The sequence below is a fragment of the Coffea arabica genome, chromosome 2e (assembly GCF_036785885.1).
Source record: "Coffea arabica cultivar ET-39 chromosome 2e, Coffea Arabica ET-39 HiFi, whole genome shotgun sequence".
In the NCBI taxonomy this organism is placed as follows: Eukaryota; Viridiplantae; Streptophyta; class Magnoliopsida; order Gentianales; family Rubiaceae; genus Coffea; species Coffea arabica.
Genome location: NC_092313.1, coordinates 4,016,374 through 4,028,556, shown reverse-complemented (window position 1 = coordinate 4,028,556; position 12,183 = coordinate 4,016,374).

Sequence of the window (12,183 nt, the reverse complement as noted above, 5' to 3'; positions counted from 1 at the left end):
ACAACTCAAAACCAACATTATCATTGTTTCCCATTACCCAATTTGGCTTTCGAATCCAGTCCCTGTTCCAAAAAAGAATGGAGAGGTGCGAGTTTGCGTTGATTATAGAGACCTTAATAAAGCCAGTCCTAAAGATGATTTCCCTCTACCAAACATTCACATTCTCTTAGACAATACTGCCGGACATGAGATTGAATCCTTTTGCGATTGTTTTGCTGGCTACCACCAAATTTTGATGGCAGAAGAGGATAGGGAGAAAACTGCTTTCATTACCCCTTGGGGTACCTTTTGCTACCGAGTCATGCCTTTCGGTTTAAAGAATGCAGGAGCAACGTATCAGAGGACCATGACAACCTTATTTCATGATATGATCCACCGGGAGATGGAGGTCTACGTGGATGACATCATAATCAAGTCTAAAAGGACGGAGGACCACTTGGATGATTTGAGGAAGCTATTTGAAAGGCTGCGAAAATACAATTTGAAGTTAAATCCTGCGAAATGCGCCTTTGGGGCACCAGCTGGTAAATTGTTGGGTTTCATCGTGAGCAAGAGAGGCATAGAGATAGATCCAGCAAAAATCAAGGCGATTCGAGATATGCCAGTGCCAAAGACTCAGAAAGACGTGAAAAGCTTCTTAGGAAAGATCAACTTTATTGGGAGGTTCATTGCCCAATTAACGGCCACATGTGAGTCGTTGTTCAAATTATTAAGAAAGAATGTGCCGTTGTACTGGAATGAGGAGTGTCAACAGGCTTTCGACAAGATTAAAGATTATTTGCTGCAGCCTCCGGTCCTGGTGCCACCCAAACCGGGCCGACCATTGATCATGTACTTGTCTGTACTCGATGGAGCAGTAGGGTGTGTTCTAGGTCAGCACGATGACTTTGGAAGGAAAGAACAAGCCATTTACTATCTAAGCAAGAAGTTCACGTAGTATGAGGCTAATTATTCATTCATTGAGAAAAGCTGTTGTGCATTGGCCTGGGCATCCCAAAAATTGAGACACTACCTGTTGAGCCATACCATTTATCTTATTTCCCGATCTGATCCTTTGAAGTATCTTTTGGAGAAACCGATGTTAACCGGACGCCTGGCCAAATGGCAGATAATTCTCTCAGAGTTTGATATTGTTTTCACTTCATAAAAGGCGGTCAAGGGGCAAGCTATAGCGGATCATTTGGCGGAAAATCCAAGGGATGATGATTATCAGCCACTTCATACGTATTTCCCTGATGAGAAAGTTTTATTCGTAGGCGCTACAGATGATATAAGTGAACAAAGCCCTGAATGGAGGCTTTTCTTCGATGGAGCTTCGAATTCCCTCGGAGCTGGAATTGGAGCCGTTCTGGTTTCACCCGAAGGGAAGCACTATCCTGCCGCTGCCAAATTGCAATTTGCTTGCACAAACAACATGACTGAGTATGAAGCTTGCATTTTTTGTCTCAAAATGGCTTTAGAAATGGAAATCAAAGAGTTGATAGCTTTTAGTGACTCAGATTTGCTCGTGCACCAAACCTTGAAGCAGTGGATAACCAAAGATTCAAAAATTCTGCCCTACCATTGTAGTCTGCTCACTCTGGCCAAACAATTTCAAAACTTGGAGTTCAGACATCTCCCGCGAGCCCGAAACGCATTTGCTGACGCTTTGGCCACCTTGGCTTCTATGATCCAGTATCCAGATGAGTTGAAGATCGAACCGATCCAGATTCAATTTCAAGACAAGCCTGCCCACTGTTGGGTTGTAGACAAGTCCTCGGACAATATTCCTTGGTATAATGATATTAAGGAATTTCTTAAAACTGGGTCTTACCCTCTGCATGCTAGTACCAAGGACAAGAGCTTTCTGCGTAGAATGGTTTCAAAATTCTTCTTGAGTGGAGAAGTTTTGTATAAAAGAACCTCAGATTTGAACCTTTTAAGGTGCATCGATGAAGATGAAGCTCAGTATATGATGAAAGAAGTGCATAGTGGCGTCTGTGGACCTCACATGAATGGCCATTTGCTAGCGAAGAAAATCATGAGAACCGAATATTTCTGGCTTACTATGGAGCATGATTGTATAGACTTTGTCCGGAGATGTATAAAATGTCAAATGCACGGTGATGTAATACACACTCCACCCACTGAGTTGCATAGTATGATCGCCCCGTGGCCCTGTTCAATGTGGGGTATGGACGTGATTGGTACAATCGATCCACCCGCTTCAAATGGACATCGATTTATATTGGTGGCAATTGAGTACTTTACCAAATGGATTGAAGCGGAGTCGTTTAAACATGTGACGAAGAAGGTAGTTGCCAATTTCTTGAGAGATCACATCATCTGTCGCTTTGGAGTGCCCGAAACGCTTATTACAGACAATGCCAAGAATCTGAACAATGACATGGTGGATGGATTATGCGAGCAGTTCAAGATCAGACACCGTAACTCCGCCATTTATAGGCCCCAGATGAATGGAGCTGTAGAAGCCGCAAATAAGAATCTGAAGAAAATTATCCGCAAAATGACAGAAAAGCATCGCGATTGGCATGAAAAGTTGCCTTATGCATTGATGGCATACCGGACTTCTATTCGGACATCGACTGGGGCAACGCCATATTCACTTATGTATGGGATGGAAGCTGTATTACCAGCTGAGGTTGAAATTCCGTCGCTACGAATCCTTATGGAAGTTAAATTGGAGGAGGCCGATTGGATCAAGCAGCGCCATGAGCAATTGACTTTGATAGATGAGAAGCGATTCAATGCTATCTGTCATGTGCAATGCTATCAAAAACGTGTGGCCCGAGCTTACAACAAAAAAGTCCATCGGCGGGCATTTGAAGAAGGTGATAAGGTACTGAAGCGAATTTTGTCAATGCAAGATGAAGCTAAAGGCAAGTTCGCTCCAAATTGGCAAGGGCCGTTCATTATCCAAAAGGTATTACCTGGCGGAGCTCTTATTTTGGCGGAAATGGATGGACGGGTTTTCCCTCAACCCATCAACTCAGATATGTGCAAAAAGTTTTTCATTTGATCATGCAAATTTTCTTTAGAAATTCATGCAAATGGCGAAATGCAAGTCAGGCCATCTTCTTTTACACTAAAAAAACATTTTATCTCTACTTGTCCCCTTTGAGCCATCAGAATTGACAAATTTCGTTTGATAACCCTTGAGAATTGCAAACCCCACACTGGGGCAAATTTGTTTCGAAAAAAAAAAAAAACCCTACACTGGGGCAAATTTAGTTTTCAAAGAAAAATGCAAAAAGTGAGGAAAATACAATGAAAAATGCAAAGAGAGAAAATTTGATCAAACTGGGGCAAATTTTCCTCAGTTTCGGAGTTGTTCTCAAAAGGGTGCAATCTCAAGTTATTTCACCCCCCGTATCAAATCTGCTTTCAAGCCTCAACCTTTCTTGAAAAACATCCCACCGGACCTCATTACAAAAGCCCAAAGTCCTGATTTTCGTCACTTGCTGCATTTCTATTAGGAAATTTGTTAATCAACTGGCAGGTGATGTCTATAATGCTTTCGCCTAATCTCACAAGGGAAATGCATTCTACTGATGCCAGAAATCTTCAATTCATATTTCTGAGTCGATAATGGTCGAGATATTTCATGGTTCTCTAGGTGAAAACCCGAAAGGGCGCCTCGAAAAAAAAAAAAAAGAAAAAAAAACACCAAAAAGGGTGGGGGCAACCTTGGTGAAAACCCGAAAGGGCGCCAAGATAGGTTTTCTCAACAGACAAGCTCAAGAAGGAACAGCCGGTGACCTGGTTCATTTGGGGTTTTCCTCATATTTGTGATACTTCTGCCAATATCGGATTCCGAAGAGAAAATATCCAAAGTTTTGAATATGATATTCGTTGGTTAAATTTGTATTTGTTCTTTACAAATATTCTTTTGCAAAATGTATCTTTATAAACCTCTTGGTTATTCTCAAATTATTTGTGTATGAATGCTTATGATTGTCTACATTCTTTTGCATGCTCATCTTTGCCTAACATAGGAAATCATCTTGCATATACATTGATTTTTATATGACTAATTTTCATGCATCATTCTTTCACCATTAAATTCAAATGAATGATAAACCCTGAGGTTTGTGCAAAGATAGGGGATTCAATCATCAGTTACAGGGAGTAACATACAACAAAGCTACCACCTGGATTGGGTGACGTGGTAAATCTGCATTTTATCAGTCTCAGAAATTGAAAGGTTTAAGGCAGACGCCGCCGAGCCGAAATAAAAGCATCATAAGACTCATGTTTACACGACTCTCAAGGCAAACCGGATCAAATAATGGTGGCAAGCCCATTATTTCTTCTTTTCTTGCAGGAATGTTGCATTTACAAACAAAAGCAGCCACTCTCTTTTTGGCACCTAAACCGATGTCAGACAAAGCTTCCCAGTAAACAAGGATCGATGTTATTTGCAAGACTCGATCATAAGAAACAGCATCAGCTATCGTTTCAGTCACAGAAATCCAAATTTCCCTCTTGGTACAAAAGTTGAACTATTCAAAAAAAAAAAAAAAAAAAAAAAAAACTTAATTCATTGTTTAAACTTCCCCAGTGAAATTCCGTTTTAAATTCCTGTTCGGGTCAGTCCCGTTTTAAATTCCTGTTCGGGCCAGTCCCGTTTTAAATCCTTATTCGGGTCAGTCCCGTTTTAAATTCCTGTTCGGGTCAGTCCCGTTTTAAATTCCTGTTCGGGCCAGTCCCGTTTTAAATTTCTGTTCGGGCCAGTCCTGTTTTAAATTCCTGTTCGGGCCAGTCCCGTTTTAAATTCCGTTTTAAATTCCTGTTCGGGCCAGTCCCGTTTTAAATCCTTATTCGGGTCAGTCCCGTTTTAAATTCCTGTTCGGGTCAGTCCCGTTTTAAATCCTTATTCGGGTCAGTCCCGTTTTAAATTCCTGTTCGGGCCAGTCCCGTTTTAAATTCCGTTTTAAATTCCTGTTCGGGTCAGTCCCGTTTTAAATTCCTTGTTCGGGTCAGTCCCGTTTTTAAAATTCCTGTCCGTTCAAATCATTTTGCAGCCGAATAACACAGGTAAGTATCTGGTGTCTACTTCTTTGTCTCAAGTTTTTTCAAAACTCAAACAAAGAGGGGCAAACTGTAGACACCAAATTTTTAAATAATTTGTATGTTGCATCTAATTCATGATTTTGTTTTAGATTGTCTGCATTTTAGTTGTTACCTTTTTATTTGTCTTTTATTTGCTAATTATTTGTCATTTTAATTTTGTTCACGTTTTAGTTTTAGTTTTAGTTTTAAGTTTTAATGTAAAATTTGTAAAAAAAAAAAAAGAGAAAAGAGGAAATTGATGAAAAATGGAAAATTGTGCTTTGTTGTTTTTGTTGTTCGTTATCTATTTTTATTATCAGTTTTATTTAATTAATTTCAAAAAAAAAAAAAAAAAAAACATCTCCATTTCTGCCGGAGTGCCGACCAGCTCCACTCACAACACCTCAATATATACATTTCACCTCCCTCATCCGAGCTGAGCTTTCCATTTCAGCAACCCCAACACTCCACAACATCATTCCGTTTCACTTCACTTTCTGCCTTGGTATCATCGACGAGAGAAATCAGAGAGAGAGCCGTGCGAGCTTCGGTACTTGAACTGTCCGAGGGAGGGTGAGAGCAGGAGACAATTGCGTGAGCTTCATCACTTTCTCCATCATCCGAGAGCTGCCATTTTATTCTTCACCTCAACCAGCCGTGCTCAATTCAACCACAATCACTACAACTGCAACCACTGAACTCAGACCAACCAACCCTGCGTGCGTGAGCAGAGCCGAGAGGAGGAAAATTTTGCAGCTGTTTGTCGTGTGAGCTAAGTCTTAAGCTGAGGTAAATTTCTGGACTTAAACTAGTTGAATATGGGTTGATAAAGCTGATCAGAGGCATGCATGAGAGGGTTGTGTGGTTAGATGATGAACTAAGTTACAAGAAAATCTGATTTTGAAGGAATTGGGTCTGTCCGAGAGCTTGAGCTGGAAATTTCAGCCTTAAATTGCTAACTTGTGATGATCTGAGCTCAGTTGTATGTTTAGCTAATTAGCAGCTGGATGATTGAGCTTTGCATGAAGTTAATCAACATGTTTAAGCAAGAAAATTGAGGGAATATAAAATCTGTTTACATGTATGACAACCGAGAGAGAAATTGGATGAATTCATAGTAAGATGGTGATTTTTGATGGCATTCGAACTTAGTTATGGACCCAATTTGCTAAATAGCCTTTTATTTGGTGTTGCATGTGAACCTTATGGCCAAGATTTCGATTGCATGGCTGGAAATTTCTACTAGAAGTTGCTGGACTGCTTAATCAATTTTCCAGTTTGCCGATGGAATTGTTTTGGGAGTTGTATGGATATTTTAGTATGAATTTACTGGAAAATGCTTGATCCTCACTTGGTTGTGTGTTTAGCTAACTAAATACTGGATGATTAAGCCCTGCATGAGATTAATTGGCTGTGTGTAAACCAGAAATTTGAGTGAAACAAAAATCTGCTGCATGCATGTCATCTGCGAATAGTTGAATTAATTCTGGAATTTTGGGATCAATGTTGCTGGTGTCTGACCCCGTTTTGGACTAGAATTGATAATAACTTCATTTAGTAGCTATGCATGTTACCTTTGAGTACATAACTCAGTGATTTGGCCGAGGAAAACCCGGATAAATGATTGACCAAAGCTGCTGGAATTTTTCCAGTGTAGCCGAGTGAAGAAGAAAAGAATTTTCCAGATTGCTTTTGCGAATTCTGGGTTCTTATTCATGTTTGGATGTCGAATTCCTGCGTTTTGATTGCTAGAATAGAGTTTGATGCTTGCTTGGAGCTTGGTTCCCTCTGTTTGACATGAAACCCAGAAATTTGCAGCTTAAGAAACCAGCGAAAGAAAAGGAGGTTTCTGCTAAGAATGTATGAACTGCCGAACCTTTTGCCTAGAATTCTCCAGCCTTTGCATGATTTTTCTTCTATGTTTTGGTTGGTTTGAATGATAAAATGGTTGTTATGAGGCTTGGATTGGTTTTGAGTGTTTGTGTCTAAACATACTTGAGCTGGAATTGAATCTTGCTAGCCAAAAGTTTCTTGGAGCTGCAAAAGTTGTCGAATGAAAAGTGCAGCAGAAAACAAGAAAATTCTGAATTTTCTTTGTATGTAGCATTGCCGGAACTTGTAGGATTGCATTTTAGTTATGGGCCTTGTTGCTTAGTTTCACGACATTATTTTGATCAAAAATTGTGTTTTCAGAGCAAGCTGCGTTTGAAATTTGTTTTGGCTGCTGAAATCTTAAGGGCAAAGTGTTGAAGAAATCTGTTTTTCTTTGTGGATAGCATGAAGTTGCATTAGCTTTCATGTCTTTGATTCATGTAACAGGCCACAAGAACCTGGTTTTTATTCATCCAATTTGCTAGTTAAATCTTGTGCAAAATGATTGATGAAGTTGCATGTTTTGATCCAAAGCATCAAGGAAAATGGCGGCAAAGCTGCAACTGGAAAATTGCGGCACTTTATTCCTTTCTTTGGTTGATATTTCTTGTATCTCTGGTAGCCACCGATCCAGATTTTCTGTTTTGGTCTTGTAATGAAACTGTCACTCGAATTGGTTGATGATTAGGAGTGATGTTTTGTGGTTGTTGATGTTTGTTTGGTGATGCATTTGGTTAATAATGAAATACAGCATATCATATAGGAAAGGAAACCAGAATTGCAGAAGGCCTTCTACGTGGTTGCATGGTTTTTGCATGAAGCTAACTTCAAAAATTGCACTTTGACCCCCTAAGTTCCCCTTTGTTGCACTGTGACCCAATTATGCTTTAATTTCTTGCAATTGAGTCCTAAAGTATTTGCAATCTGAACCATGACTTGACCTTTTCATCACTCTTGAACCTTTAAAGTTCTTAAATGTTCTAATTGGGCTCACATGACTGATTAACGTTTGCAATTGGATCCCTTTTATGTGATTTTACCTTGATATTTTTTTTTTACATAAATTGTGAACAATCTTAATAGATTTCTAGGATAAAATCATGAAAGCTTAATAACTTGGAGGCATTTATGGTCTTGGTTTCGTTTGATTTAAGTTTTTGCTTAGATAATATTGTTTTTTAACTTTGATAAATAATTTGCCATTTCTTTTTTTCATGATTTTTGCATTTTGACTGTGAGGAATTCCACCTTAGACCATCCATTTTAGCACTCCACTTCAGATTCTTGGGACTTTTTTTTATTTGAGATCGAGTTTTGCTTGCACGTGCATGATCTATTCCATACTTGATTTTCGTTTCGTGATTAATTTTCATTTTTGTGTTTAATGGTTGTTTCATGTGATCATTTGATAATTTAAGTGGTACCTTGACCCGTTTATTATTTTGGAGGGTAAATTAGTAATTTCACTTCATTAGGGCGTCAATTCAAGGGAGGTACACTCTATCCCTCATTTGCACTTCATTTGACCCTACGTGCTCCTACGTGTTATGTGAATATGCATGTCTATTTCGCTTTTCCTTCTTTTTCCTTAATTCCTTGCATTTATTTCGTTTACTTTTACTTTTATTCAAGTATTCTTTTAATGGGGTATGTGTACACCTCTTGGCTTGTAATAGTTAGGGATTTAATCATTTTATTCCTTTTCCCCCTTTTAGATTGTAGTAGGGTTTCCCTAATGTAATAGATAAGTCTTGGAGGAGCATTCAATGAAGATCTATCGAAGACATGTGCCTAGCTAGCAAATGTAATAGTTAGGGCTTTAATTGTCTCATTTGTCTTGCATGCTTACGTGCTACGTGTTAATTTACTTTATTAGGGCCTTGCATCTAGTCGAGCATGCTAAGTGTTATGTGCTATGTGTTTACGAGTGTTTGGCATGTCTACTCGCTTTCCATGGCCATGAACGAATGTGATGGATGAATGTACGTTTCCACTAGTCCAACGCTAGTCGGAATTCATAGAATGGGCTAGTCCAACGCTAGACCCTTAGGGATTTCCCCTCGTTTGTACATGTTTGCATGTTCATTACATGTCATGCATTTTTCTTAGTTTTATCATTTTGCATGCCCCTCTAATCCCTTCCCTCTCAATTTAGGTTTTTGCATTTCATGCTAGTTTATAGGGGTTCATTTGCTTGAGAGTCCCCTTAAATATGGGATATAGACGAGTGTGGCTTTTTATAAGCCTTAGCAAGCTTGTATTCCCTCTATAAAAGGGCAAATTGAGTCATGATTTAGGTCTCTCCGTACCCAATGTGCATGAATTCCCTAGGCTCATGCATTTTTAAATCCACTCTACCATTTTATACCCTCATCACACTTTCATTTTTCCTCCCATTTTGCACACGAGCACCTTTGTGTTTCTTCACTTGCACACGAACACTTTTATCATCACTTGCACACATGCACTTCATATTATCATTTCACATACCGTACCTTGCCCACTCACGTGCACATTTTCCTTTACATTTTTATTGTTTATTATTACTTTTTCAAACTCATGTCCTCACATTGCATACATGCATTCCATTCATTTGCATCCCACTCGCATTATTCGTGACTTCTTCAAAGGATCGTTATTGGGCTTCACAATTAATGTGATTGGTACCACTCAACCTTTGAAGAGAAATTTCCCCCAATACCCCTAGGTCTAGGGTTTGCATTCATGTAGTGCATCTAAATGTAATAAATTCTTTGGTTAAAACAGAAAAATCTTTGATTAAATCATGCAACTAGCCTTGGTTAGGTCAAAGGGGTGCCTTGGATTTTATCCTTGCCTTCCCCTTTGTCAAATGTGACTCCCGAACCTTTTTCTTTGGTTTACGTAGACTAGGAGTCGTTTAAAAAGGGTTTCTCACTACTTTTTCCTATTTTTTTAAAAATACATTTTTTAGGTGACTTGGTACACCTTAACTCATTACCAAGTGGCGACTCCGTATTTAGTTTTAATAACCCTTTTTAAACTATAATTTTGGGTCAAATCGTCGCATTCTCAAACCCCCATTTAGACCCATTTTTCTTTTAAATCACAATTCATTTTCCAATCACAAATTGCCTCGAAAAATACATTTTTTAAATCATTTATTCATTTTATCAAAAAATGGGGCGCGACAGTTGGCGACTCCACTGGGGACATTCGAGAGTCCGAGCAAATTTGATTTAATCAACCTTTTTCTTCTTTTAATCTTTTCATATATCACATTTGGGTGTTTAGGATTGCATTTTTTCTTTTATTAGGATTTTTGCATTTCACGCGTATCCAACTACTCCCTCGCTCGTGAATGTATGATTGGTTGATTGGATGTATGTTTATTTACTTATCTCGCGCTTTGCATTGCATTTGGGTGGGGGGACATACCCTAGAGCCTCGCGTTGGTTCTTGATCCCTCCCCTCCAAACGAGCACTAGCATACGTGCATACGCTTTATTTACTTATCCCTCCTTTATTTTTCTTTTAGTGGCTTGTCACGCCACTCCACCCTATTAGGATTTTAGGCGACCCACTTGGACGTGTGATCGTGACACGACGTGTGCGTAGCACGATCCGAGGGGTCACTCAATCTTCCACTTTAGATTTTGGGTTGATAGCCTTTAGCTTCTAGTCGAAGGTTGAGGATTTTGTATAGATTCACTCAGACATGTAGCCGTGACACGACGTGTGCGTAGCAATGTCTGGGGAATCGCTCGAGCCACCGACAAGGAACCTTGGGATTGATGACCCTTGGTTTCCAAGTCTGAAGGCTCGGGGACCTAAAACCTATTGAGTCTAGCTGCATTAGTGAGCCAATACCTCATGCATCCATGATAGTTTACCTAAGGTAGAGTCTGCCTTACCCTGTTAGGGACACGATTCACGAGGGGAGGGATCCAACCCCTCTTTCCCTTTTATTGCTTTATTTCTTTGTATTGATTTCGTTGCTACAATGTGTTATGTGTATTTATCTGGCTGAACTAACTTTTCTTGGTTTTTGTCTCCATTGCATTCATTAGCCCTAGGAAATAAGAGTCCTGGCATGGCACTCTCTAGAAATCTACCCCGTTTGATGTGACACGTTTAAATTTAATGTTTCGCATGCGTAATATGAACACATTTCATTTTAGTCTCACCCCGGCATACAAAAGGGGGTCCTTTAGGTCATCTTTCTTTTCAATTGCATATTTTACCGCTTTAATAAACTGGCATCACGCATAAACCATAGAAAGGGAATGCCATTTAGGGAATCCTACATTAGGGATAAGCCAACCCTGTGTTCCCGTGGGTATCTAACCCTATCTTGGGAATTGCACGTTTAAATTCATGATTAACCAGAGAAATGGGACCCGTAGGTAAGGTATTTGACACCGGGTTTTGTTTCTAGATGGAAAGTCCTCGCCGAGTCCAACAGATGTTAGTAGTACCGCCGGAGGTACAAAGATGGCCCACATTGCTTTCACCCAGTGAGATTAACCAAGTAGCCATTCGATTAGGGCACATCGGGGATTTCGGGAACATTAAGTCCGACGGTTACTTGGTGGAAGCTTTGGTGCATCTATGGGACCCCGCTTGTTCTGTTTTTGGACTAGGAAAGAGGGAAATGATCATAACAATTGAGGAGATCGCTGGATTTCTCAATTTGCCGATTCAAGGAACTGCCGTGATATTTCCATTAGTGTCTGACAAGGCCGAATTCTGTCGCTTCACCGGTTTAAAAGAGTCAGCAATACGAGGGTCGGATCAAAATATAGAGGCAAAGTTCTTATTTGACCGATTCGCGTTAAGGGATGGGTTTGAGATGCACATAGGAGATTTCTCGTTCACCTCCAAGGAAATTTGGGAACGAAAGAGAGTATGGGTGTACAGTTTGGTTATGGCTGGAACTTATTTTTTCCCTAGAAAAGACAAAAAGATAGCCTTTAATCTCACTAAAACCTTGTACGACCTGTTCCTAGGAGTGAAAGACAAACAGTATTCTATTGTACCGACCGTTTTGGCAGATATCTTCATAGCCTGCACTACTTGTCAGAGAGGGAGAAAGTTCTTTTGTGGTTCAAACTGGATTTTACATGTATGGGGTATGGAGCACTTCATGAGACGACCGTCTATCCCCGAGAGTCTACCCATGACTGCGTACGACTGGATAGCCACACATTATAAGAGGGTCAAGAGAGAGGATCTGCCATGTGATGCATCCGAGTTTGTGGATTTCTTGAAGAATATGAC